The 12,111-nt window shown below is 51.3% G+C and overlaps 2 long non-coding RNA genes across 3 annotated transcripts in view; one reads left to right on the forward strand and one right to left on the reverse strand.

Annotated features, from left to right (window-relative positions):
• Window positions 1–4,681: 4,681 nt before the first annotated feature.
• On the reverse strand, window positions 4,682–6,048 carry LOC134927993 (uncharacterized). The gene is made up of 2 exons (XR_010177801.1): window positions 5,752–6,048; window positions 4,682–4,881 (listed from the first exon to the last, which is right to left on the reverse strand). It is a non-coding gene; the product is annotated as an uncharacterized LOC134927993 (long non-coding RNA).
• The window catches only part of LOC134927989 (uncharacterized), a 42,939-nt gene continuing 36,323 nt past the window's right edge, over window positions 5,496–12,111 (forward strand). The window contains exons 1-2 of one of the 2 annotated variants that reach the window (XR_010177799.1): window positions 5,496–5,786; window positions 6,615–6,930. This is a non-coding gene — a long non-coding RNA (uncharacterized LOC134927989). The remainder of the gene's footprint in view (window positions 5,787–6,614; window positions 6,931–12,111) is intronic. The other variant, XR_010177798.1, reaches the window with a different exon arrangement.

Genomic DNA, 12,111 nt, shown 5'->3' on the forward strand with positions numbered 1-12,111 from the left:
TTGGGTGGGGTATGTTCAAACTGAAATCTGAAATTGGCAGGCCCAGCAGAGGGGGGCGACGCCGGTGGCCAGGACATCATGCCCACTCGCCCCCGTCCCGCTGCAATGTGAGGGGAGGAGAGCGCAGCGTCTCTCCTGCCCCTCAATGTGCTAACTGCTGCTGCCGCGCTGCCAACACAGCTGCGTGTGTGTCTGGTCTCCGGTGGCGTTAGCCAATCAGAGCTTGCGGACCGGCTCCTGATTGAGCTGCCGGTCCGCGAGCTCTGATTGGCTAACGAACCGGTGCCACATTTAAGATAGCCGCTGCCGGAGACCTGAAGCGTTGAGGGGCTGGAGAGGCGCTGTGCTGCGCTCTCCCTCCCTCACATAGCAGAGGGAAGCGGTGAGTGACTGACATTCCTGACTGAAGTAAGCGAGGGGGGGGGGGGGGGGAGTCTTATATCTGGCATTGTAACTGGCACTGTGGGGCATGTATCTGGCACTGCGGGGCATGTATCTGGCACTGTGGGGCATTGTATCTGCACTGTGGGGCATTGTTTCTGGCACTGTGGGGCATTGTTTCTGGCACTGTGGGGCATTGTTTTCTGGCACTGTGGGGCATGTATCTGGCACTGTGGGGCATGTAACTGGCACTGTGGGGCATGCTGGCAGGGGTGTAACTAGGTGCCCGAGCGCCCATGGCAAAATAAGGAACTGCCCCCCTGGGGACACAGAGGGGAAGTTACAGGGGAGGGGAGGGACAGTGAGGGGGAGTTGCAGGGAGGCTGAGAGCAGGGACACTGAGGGGGAGTTGTAGGAGGGTGAGGGCCGGAACACTGAGGGGTAATGGAAACAGACCACGGGGGGGGGGGGGGGGTCAGAGAGACAGAGGGGGTCATGGAGAAAGGCACGGGGGGGGGGGGGTTGGTGTTAGAGAGACAGAGGGGTAATAGAGATAGAGACACAGAGGGGTGTCAGAGAGACGGAGGGGGGTAATAGAGATAGACACAGGTGGAGGGGGTGTGTCAGAAACACAGGGGGGTGATAAAGACAGACACGGGAGGGGGTTAGAGTAACAGAGGGATAATAGGGACAGACACGTTGCGGGGGGTGTCAGGGAGACAGAGGGGTAATGGATACAGACACAGGGGATGGTGTCAGAGAGACAGAGGGGTCATGGAGATAGGCACGGGGGGGGGGGGGGTTGTCGGAGAGATAGAGGGGTAATAGAGATAGGACACGGGGGGGGTGTCAGAGAGACAGAGGGGTAATGGATACAGACACGTGGCGGGGGGGGTTGGTGTCAGAGAGACAGAGGGGTAATGGATACAGACACGGGTGGGTTGGTGTCAGAGAGACAGAGGGGTAATGGAGACAGACACGGGGGGGGTTTGGTGTCAGAGAGGACAGAGGGGTAACAGAGATAGACACAGGTGGAGGGAGTGTCAGAGAGACAGAGGGGTAATAGAGATAGACAGGGGGGGGCGGTGTCAGAGAGACAGAGGGTGATAGAGACATGGTGAGGAAGAGGAGGAGTCAGAGAGACAGACAACATAGGGGAGAGGAAGAAGAGTAAGGGGTGGGCTGGAGAAATAGGGCAGACTTGTCTCTGATCACCTACCCCCCTCTTCTACTGCCACTGGCCCGTACCCTGTGCACTCTCACAAGGCTCCACATCAGACATCTGCAGACTCCGTGGCCGTTGCTGCAGCTTCAGTGATCAAAGCAAGTGTAGAGGCAGGGGGTGGGGCAACAGCCACACATACACAGGGCAGCGCACTACAAATTGCTGACTGCTGTTTAAAGGACTGTACGCTGCCTTACTATTTAAAAAGGCAGCATGCAGCACAAGTTCTCATGGCACACAGATCTACTAACGGCGCGCATTTTGCATCGGCACGGCAGGAGCGGACATCAGGGGAGACCAGAGCTCTCGCTCCGCTCACGTTACACCTCCAATTGCCGTGAGTTAAATGTCCTGCTCTGATGATAACTGCTCCGATTAAAGTCCCACCCCGCTGATTTAACATAAGCTAGCAGCAGCTCGCAGGCGGCAGCTTCCGCGGCGTTTTCTGAGCAGAAGCCGCCTTCTAGTGACCAGCAGCCATTGCCCCAAATCTGAGAGCTCCGATCGCGGAAGGTAGCGGCAGTCCCCGGCTCAGCGCAGAGTGCACTTTGTGCATCGGCCCAGCAGAAGGGAGGTCAGGGCCGGCTCACCGGTGACTTGCATGGTGGGGTACCTTGCTGCATACGGCCCCTGGCTGCATACGGCCGCCATCTGTTGCGCTACTCGCTTCATTGACCTGTCAGGTTGTTTCACATGCGGATCCATTCCCTACCCGCCAGTGTCTCCTTGTTCCCCGTGTGCTCTGTAATCCACTGCTGCGCTGCTGTTAGTTACGCCTCTGGTTATATCTGCCCTCACCTGCAGTGCACCGTGGGGGGGGTAATTCCAAGTTGATCGCAGCAGGAAATTTTTTAGCAGTTGGGCAAAACCATGTGCACTGCAGGGGAGGCAGATATAACATTTGCAGAGAGAGTTAGATTTGGGGTGGGTTATTTAGTTTCTGTACAGGGTAAATACTAGCTGCTTTATTTTTACACTGCAATTTAGATTTCAGTTTGAATACACCCCACACCAAATCTAACTCTCTCTGCACATGTTATATCTGCCACCCCCCCCCCCCCCCCCCTGCAGTGCACATGGTTTTGCCCAACTGCTAACAAATTTGCTGCTGCGATCAACTCAGAATTAGGCCCATTGGAGGTCATTCCGAGTTGTTCGCTCGGCAAGCGGATTTTAGCAGATTTGCTCATGCTAAGCCGCCGCCTACTGGGAGGTGAATCTTAGCATCTTAAAATTGCGAACGATGTATTCGCAATATTGCGATTACACACCTCGTAGCAGTTTCTGAGTAGCTCCAGACTTACTCGGCATCTGCGATCATTTCAGTGCTTGTCGTTCCTGGTTTGACGTCACAAACACACCCAGCGTTTGCCCAGACACTCCTCCGTTTCTCCGGCCACTCCTGCGTTTTTTCCGGAAACGGTAGCGTTTTTTCCCACACGCCCATAAAACGGCCTGTTTCCGCCCAGTAACACCATTTCCTGTCAATCACATTACGATCGCCAGAACGATGAAAAAGCCGTGAGTGAAATTACTAAGTGCATAGCAAATTTACTTGGCGCAGTCGCAGTCGCGAACATTGCGCATGCGCATTAAGCGGAAAATCGCTGCGATGCGAAGATTTTTACCGACGCGAACAACTCGGAATGAGGGCCATTGTCATAAATATTGCAGTGAAAAATATTTGCTATAGAGATTTTTGTTTCTTTTGTAAACCCATAAAATCTTCCTGTAACCAAACTCGTGCTGTTTGTTTTTAACACGTAATTGGGGAGATGTATTAAGCCTTGGAGATTGATAAAGTGGATACAGATAAAATACCAACCAATCAGCTCCTAACTGTCATGTCACAGGCTGTGTTTGAAAATGACAGAAGCTGATTGGTTGGTACTTTATCTATCACCAAGACTTAGGAGGTAATGCAGATCTGATCGTTGCTGTGTGTTGGGTTATCCGATCCTAACTGCACATGCGTATGCACCACAATGTGCACGCACGTCGGACAACAACAACGGGCATCGCCGGTCAGTGACGGGATGGTTCGAAAAATCCGATCGCACAGGTGATTGACAGGAAGAGGCCATTTGTGGGGTGGCAACTGTACGTTTACAGGAAGTGTCCAGAAAAACGCAGGCGTTACCAAGCATTTTCAGGGAGGGTGTCTGACGTCAGCTCCGGCCCCGATCCGCCTGTTCTCATCACACTGGAGAGGTAAATCCTGGGCTGCGCAGAGACTGCACAAGGTGGATTTTTGCAGCTCAGCTACACATGTGATCGCACACTTGCACGGCGAATTTACACTCCCCCTGGAGGGGGGCGACTATCTGATCGCAGGACAGCAAAATGAGCAGCCCCAGCGATCAGATTTGAATTACCCACTTAGTACATATGTCCCTACGGGGTCTATTTACTAAGCCTTGGGTGGAGATAAAGTGGATGGAGTTAAAGTCACAACCAACCAAGGGGTACATTTACTAAGGTGGGAGATTTTTAGAACTGGTGATGTTGCCCATGGCAACCAATCAGATTCTTCTTACCATTTTTCTAGCTGCTTCTAGCAGATAATAGATATAATCTGATTGGTTGCTATGGGCAACATCACCAGTTCTAAAAATCTCCCACCTTAGTAAATTTACCCCCAGCTCTTAACTGTCATTTTTCAAACCCAGCCTGTGACATGGAAGTTAGGAGCTGGGCTTAGTAAATAGATGCCTAAAAGGTACATTAACTAAGCAGTGATAAGAGCGGAGAAGTGAGCCAGTGGAGAAATTTCCCCATCAACCAATCAGCAACTCTGTATCATTTTATAGTATGCAAATTATAGATGTTACTTCAGTGCTGATTGGTTGCCATGGGCAACTTCTCCACTGGCTCTCTTCTCCGCTCTTATCACTGCTTAGTAAATGTACCCCTTTAAGTCTCCTGTTTTATAATGGGCACATCACCAGAACACAGTGGAGACCATCATGTTGAGGAGTAAAGCGATATCCAGTTAACTGGAAAACTGTGATACCACTGAGGCACGAGGCACAAAGATGGGGTGATCATTCTGTATGTAACTGAACTACTGTGAACTCAGGATTCCAGAGGATGTTTATGAATGCTCATATTTTACAGTACACGTCAAACAGTGAATACATTGAATGCATTCTATAGAAAATGGCAAAGGGAAGAGCAATATCAATGACAATAATCCAGGGTACAAATCCAAACACAATAGCTTCCATCCCATTATCATATTGTGGACGACATCCAAAGGCTGGGGGGATCCAGAGCTGGAAAAGAAAACAACCATATTATATTACTCGTCTTCACCAATCGATATATTTCAAATGACCTCTTCTCTACATAGCACAATCAGCAAATAATATACATGCTCAGCTTATAGAAATATCTCACCAAGCTGGAGATTTATCAAAAATTGGAGAGAGATAAAGTTCCAACCAATCAACTTCTGTTATTTTTCAAACATATGAAGCAAGGTGAGAGATAGAGTGCAACCCACAGCTTATTTTAGGCCCACCGGTCGCTTAGTTCCCCTGTGCTCCCTGTCACAGCAGGGACGTGCAGTCAGGGAGGCTGGGGAGGCAGTGCCTCCCCTGTCTTTAATGATTAAAATACAAAGAAGATACTTATATGACACAGATTCTGCGTCATTAGTATCTGCTTTATCCTTTCTATTATTTAAATTATGTTAAAAAAAAAAAGTTTCAAATGTGAACGGTGCGTTCTCTGTGCCTCCTGCTGTCAATATGTAAGGACCGGAAGCTGGGGGCGAGGCCAAACATCGGGCAGTAGAAGCCCATTAAAAAAAAAACTATAAGCGGCACTAGTATGAGTGCCTCTGTGACAGGGGCGTGCTTTCAGCCCATATGAAGGCACGCCCCTGTCACTAACACTGATGTGAGTGGGCACTGGGCAGGGACAGACTAGCTGCCCGGCACCAAACCACCCCCAATTACTGGGCTGGCTGACTTGAGCATTAGACACCCCCCGCCCCCCGATCTTATACCAGCGGCGGCCGATAATTCCCCCCCCCCCCGCTCCCCCCTTTGGAGTTTAAAACAGCCGTTACTGCATCATATCCAGGTCCATTCGCCACCGACTTTCACACACAGACAGCACCAGTGCTCCGGGGAACATACTGCGGGTAGAAGACCTCTTCTGTGGGACTCCTGTGGTAAGGAGGGGGGTGTGAGAAGACCTCTGCTGTGGGACTCCGGTGGTGGGGAGAGGGAGGGGGGGTGAGAAGACCTCTGCTGCGGGACTCCGGTGGTGAGGAGAGGGGGGGAAGAGAAGACCTCCGCTTCGGGACTCCGGTGGTGGGGAGAGGGGGTGGGGGGGGGGGGGGGGAAGACCTCTGCTGCGGGGCTCCGGTGGTGGGGAGGGGGGGGGGGAGGGTTGGGAGTCCGCTACTGTGGGGCTCTGGTGGTGGGGAGAGAGGGGGGGAGTCCGCTGCTGTGGGGCGCTGGTGGTGGGGAGAGGGGGGGGTCCGCTGCTGTGGGGCTCCGGTGGTGAGGAGAGAGGGGGGGGGGGGGGGGGGGGGAGTCCGCTTCTGCGGGGCTCCATGAATGGGGAGAGGGGGGGGGGGGGGGGAGTCAGCAGCTGCAGGGTTCCGTTGGTGGGGGTGAGAGCACATGCTGCCACTGTGTACTACAGGTGGGGGGGGGGGGGGTTGTCACAGCTGTCACTGTTGGGTGTGGGGGAATACTATAACATTTGCAATTTATTCATATACGGCCCATCCCATCCATTACTTTGTATATGTATATATATCTGTGTGTGTATATATGTATTGTATACATATATATGAATATATATTTGTGTGCATACACACAGGGCGCACGCAGTGATAGCCAGGGTACGCAGGTTGGGTTTGCCATGTGACACAGAGCGTGATCAAACTTGGGTAAACTATGCTTGATAACTTACGGTATTTTTGATCAGGGAATTCTATCTATCTAATCTAATCTAATCTATCTATCTATCTATCTATCTATCTATCTAGGTGGAGGGGGCACCAACATCTGTCTTGCCTCCAGGCATCTGGGACGAACTTACGCCACTGGTTATAGCTGTGCCATCTCTACTGCGGCTGCCTTGTCCCTCCTGACTCCTCAACTGGGTTCAGCAGACTATGGGGTTACATGCTGGATTGTTACTTTCTCATAATGCTGCTCTTCAGGTAGCTGTGTCCTGGCGTATCCTGTCTGGACTGATCCCTGCGGATGTCCTTTCCTGGTTTCCTCTTGTTCCGGCAGCATACCTTCATCGTTCGCAAGCTCCTGCTGCTACAGGTGGCTCATTTCACCTCCAGTAACCCGGTATTTGTTTTGACCCCTTGCTAATACCCCCCCTTCTTTTGTGTCTCCCCCACTCTCCCACCCTTACCCACTCATCCTTCTCCTGTCTACTTTCATTGTAACTATGCACTTAATTGAGAGCTGATCGTAGATATGCGAAAAAACGCACATGTACGATCAAAATCTCTGACATAGGATAGCCCAACACAGGGATAGTCCGTCCCTCATGCCAGGCCCTATCCCTCGCCCGCAGACGTGTGAAAGAATTGCCGCGCAGCGATGCTTTCACACCTGGCGAGCAGCTCCCTGTCTACGCAGCCTTGCTGTGAAGGCAGGCAGCTACCTGCCATGTTTTTAGACAACAAAGCAGCCACCACTCAAACGTTGTCCGGACCGCGCATCGAAAAGGTCACTGCAATGCCGTCGACACCCTGCGACCTCCTCTGCCTCACAATGTACGCGCACACAGCACAGGGCTTCAGCCTGCAATTGCTGCCGCTGCAGCGACCAGGTCTAAATTAGGCCCATTATTTCCACTGGGAGTTGCAGGACTTTTGTATACAGCAATTTGTATTTAAATCTTGCTTCTAGCTTTTTGGGCTATGGGAGTCATTCAGACTGGAACGCAGCTACGCATCTGTACGCATCGGCTGCATTCGGGTGGTCTGCGCATGCACATTGGCTGCAGTGTGCTTGCGCAACCTTACACATTGCAGCTGCATCCTGGAAGGATGCTGCCGCAGTGTGATTGACAACGACAGCCGTTCACGGGGTGGAAACACAGCATTGGGGGGGGGGAAGCGGGACAAACAGGAGCATGCCGTGACCGATTAAAAAAATAGCTAGGGGTCAACCTTAGTTTAAAGAGTCCGCAATCTAATTGCGGATGCATCAGGAGGCAGCCTCACACGTGCTGTGCGACCTTGCAATATGCTGGGTCGCTCTCAGCATGTGAGGAGATGGACGCAGATCTGACTGCGTATGCTGCAATCTGCGTCCATCTCTGAATCAGGTCCTATGTCCCTACACATTGGAGGTCATTCCGAGTTGTTCGCTCGCAAGCGGATTTTAGCAGATTTGCTCATGCTAAGCCGCCGCCTACTGGGAGTGAATCTTAGCATCTTAAAATTGCGAACGATGTATTCGCAATATTGCGATTACACACCTCGTAGCAGTTTCTGAGTAGCTCCAGACTTACTCGGCATCTGCGATCAGTTCAGTGCTTGTCGTTCCTGGTTTGACGTCACAAACACACCCAGCGTTCGCCCAGACACTCCTCCGTTTCTCCGGCCACTCCTGCGTTTTTTCCGGAAACGGTAGCGTTTTTTCCCACACGCCCATAAAACGGCCTGTTTCCGCCCAGTAACACCCATTTCCTGTCAATCACATTACGATCTCCAGAACGATGAAAAAGCCGTGAGTAAAATTCCTAACTGCATAGCAAATTTACTTGGCGCAGTCGCAGTGCGAACATTGCGCATGCGCATTAAGCGGAAAATCGCTGCAATGCGAAGATTTTTACCGAGCGAACAACTCGGAATGAGGGCCATTGTTCTCGGACCTGTCTACATTACCTGCTCTGTGTGTTATAATTAGACTGCAGTTTTTTTTTCTTAATATTGCCTGGTCTACGAGTTTATTTTAGTGTGCTTCTCCTTTGCCTTATTCCCCCAGTTGTAACTGCTTGTAGTCTCTTTCCCTTGCATTAACTAGTTCTGATTTTTACTTACATACTGGCTTATTGCTATATTTGGTGGACTCCCCCTATTTCTCCTCCCTCTCTCTCTCACCTCTCCAGTCACCCACTATTCCTCCTCTCTGCCATCTCCCTCTATTCCTCTCTCTCTCTCTCTCTCACTCCCATCTCCCCCGATTTCTCCTCTCTCCTGTTTCCCCGCTACTTCTCCTCTTTACCATATACCCCTATTCCTCCTCTCTCTCTCTGCAATCTCCTCTATTCCTTCTCTCTCTTTGATCTCCCTCTATTCCTTCTCTCTCTCCCATCTCCCTCTATTCCTTCTCTCTCTCCCATCTCCCTCTATTCCTTCTCTTTCTTCCTTCTCCCTCTATTCCTTCTCTCTCTCCCATCTCCCTCTATTCCTTCTCTCTCTCCCATCTCCCTCTATTCCTTCTCTCTCTCCCATCTCCCCCTATTCCTTCTCTCTCTTCCTTCTTCCTCAATTCCTCTCTCACTGTCTGCCGTCTCCCCCATTTCTCCCTTCTACCTCTACGTCGTCTCCCCCCTATTCTTCATCTCTCTCTGCTGTCTCCCCCTATTCCTTCTCTCTCTCCCATCTTCCTTCTCTCTTTCTTCTCCCCCTATGCCTTCTCTCTTCCTTCTCCCCCTATTCCTCCTCTCTCTCTCCCATCTCCCTCTATTCCTTCTCTCTTCCATCTACCCCTATTCCTCTCTCTCTCTCTGTCTGCCCTCTCCCCCATTCCTCCTCTCTGCCTTTGCATTGTCTCCCCCTATTCCTCCTCTCTCTCCTGTCTCCCCTGTTCCTCACATCTCAATACTTCTCCTCTCTCTTCCATCTCCCCACATTCCTCCACTCTCTTTCACATAAATTTATAAAAATTGACAATATATTAGCCTCCTGCTCATCACAAGTTTGATGAGAAGGCAGGCTGCGGGCATTGGCGGGGGCGGCGGCAGTAGCGGGCATTAGCTCGGCTGCTATAGAATTCATCGGCAGTACTCGAAGGACATTATGGCTGCAGTGCCTCACCAGTTACTGACCTCACCGCACGCCACTGTGTCACAGCTCCCTGCGACTGGTGTCTGAAGCTCCCAAGTAGTCTCTGAGCAAATGCGATCATTATTGTCCATGCAGTGAAGGAACTTTTGAGTGGTGGTCCAGGTGCAAAAATTTAGGCCCCCACCCCAACCTGTTATGTTCACAATATGCCACACAGCAGTGGGTGACAGGGAGAGGCAGATTTTAACAGCGCAAGACAGGGTGGGGGAGGGGGGCAGAGTGTGACAACGGAAGCAAGGGGAGGCAGAGGGTGACAGCAGAATACAAAAGGAGGCAGAGGATGACTGAGGAGGCAGCAAGTGACAGGGAGAGACAGTAGGTGACAGGGGTACGAGCACAATGTCCTACATGGTACGGAGAACAGGGGGCATGTACCCTGGTGGGGGCAGGAACACAGCGGTCTCTGCTCTGTCCCTGACAGGGGCCCTCACCCTTTGTACTTTCCTCAGTTTGGCACTCAGGCAGTCTCTGGCAGTGCCAGTTACACCGGTTGTGAGCTGCCTTTCATTTCACAGACAGCAGTTAATCAGAACAAAAATGTACAGCTGATAGGTGGCAGGACTCCTCTATCAGTCCGGCACACACAAGGTCAGCCCTGCCTACTTCAGGTAAGAGGCAGGTCCCTCAAGCAGTGGGTCACACTATGCTCTCTGCATTGGGCCATGCATCTGACATTGCTAAAAATGGTTGAGAGAGGAGGGAACTTAGGGTTTAACTCATTGCTGGTCTGGGCAGAAGTGGGCCCCTTAAGCTGGGTGCACACTTGTCTAATCCCCGGGAGATACTACTCCTGACCGACAGGTTTGCCCGACATTGGACAAGTGTATACCCTCTGCACACCCAATCCTGGTCACCTATCGGGTCTCCTGGTTTTGAACCTGCTTAAGAACTAGCAGAACCGACCAGACGACCGATATTATAGTGTGTAGGCTGCGGAGACCAGAGCTGGCAACTGATCTCCGGTGCCGGCAGCCAAGCACACGGTACACGGCAGTGGTGGGATCCCAGCATGTCTGCTGCTGCTGCAGGACTCGGTGCTGGGATCGGGAATTGGTGTAGGGTGAGGCGGCGGAGGGAATGCTGGCGATGGTGAGAAGTGGCACGGGCATGGCTGCGGAGCAGGTGCTCTTTACAGTAATGCGAAGCACCTTCTCATTTTAAAAATGGCACCACAGTGCCTTTTTTAAAATTCCAGATGGCTGCAGCAAGCCAATCACATCACATCATCGGCACACCCCCTTGTGCTGGCTAATATTAGCCAGCGCAAGGAAGCGGGTGTCAGTCTGATGGCAGAGGAGGAGCAATGATGAGCTCCTGAAGATTGAAGATGAAAGGGAAGTCCTGGATGGGCGGCGGCCATGCAAAAGAGCTTAAAGGCCGACACCCTAAAGGAGAAGACGTCGGGGAAGTCTTAGGGAAGGTAGCAGCAATGCAAAAGTGTTTAAAGGCTGCCACCCCCCCATGTGAAGGCGCTGTGTGGTACAATATTCAAACATTCAGTGTCTTGTTTTTATTTTAATATTCCTTTTACAGGGGCCAGTGGGCCCTTAATGACCCACCTGCTGGTACTTGCGGTTCTTCAAGTATCAACGTGTGGGGGAGGCCTGCTGGGACCTGTAGTCCTCCTGTAAAAGACAATATTACTCTCTTTTTCAGTAAAGGTGATTAACTCGGCCCCCACAGCCCAGAGGTGCCAGGGATAGCCCATGGCTTCAGCCCTTGCCTTGGGTGCCCTGGAGATGGGGGGGGACACCTTTATTTGGGGATCTGCACATCCCCAGGAATACCCAGCCTGGCTGACTAGTTAGGGTAGATGAATGCTTTGGCCATGGTACCCCATCAAGTGTGTCCCCTGGCTGTGGAATTACCCCCTCTGCTAGTGGAGCCGGGTTCTGGTTCTGAAGATATGGGGGACCCCTACTTGTTTTGTTCCCCATATTGTTTGGACCAGCACTGGCTCAAAGAGCCCGGGGCTTGTTATGCTTTTGGTATCCGGACTATAGAGCTACGCTAAAAAGTTCTACAGTCAATAGGTCTACCACTAATGGTAGACATGCATTAGGTCGACAGGGTTAAAAGGTCAAACTGTAAAAGGTATACAGTTCAACAGGTTTACAGGGTCAAAAGGTCGACATGACAATGGTCGACACACATGTAGTAGACACACGTTTTTCATTTTTTTTCAATTTCTTTCAACTTTTTCATACTTTACAATCCACGTGGACTATGATTATTATTAGTAACCTGCAAGCAAAGCGAGCCATGCGAGAGGACACGGTGCACTAATGGGGCTTGTTTGTGCCAGAAAAGTGACATAACACTCAAAAAACAAAAACAATTGAGTCTACCTTTTTTTGTGTCGACCATGTCCATGTCAACCTTTTGACCTTGTCAACCTTTCGACCCTGTCAACCTTTTCTACTGGCTTCCTATTCTATGTCAA

The sequence above is a fragment of the Pseudophryne corroboree genome, chromosome 1, assembly GCF_028390025.1.
Source record: "Pseudophryne corroboree isolate aPseCor3 chromosome 1, aPseCor3.hap2, whole genome shotgun sequence".
NCBI lineage: Eukaryota > Metazoa > Chordata > Amphibia > Anura > Myobatrachidae > Pseudophryne > Pseudophryne corroboree.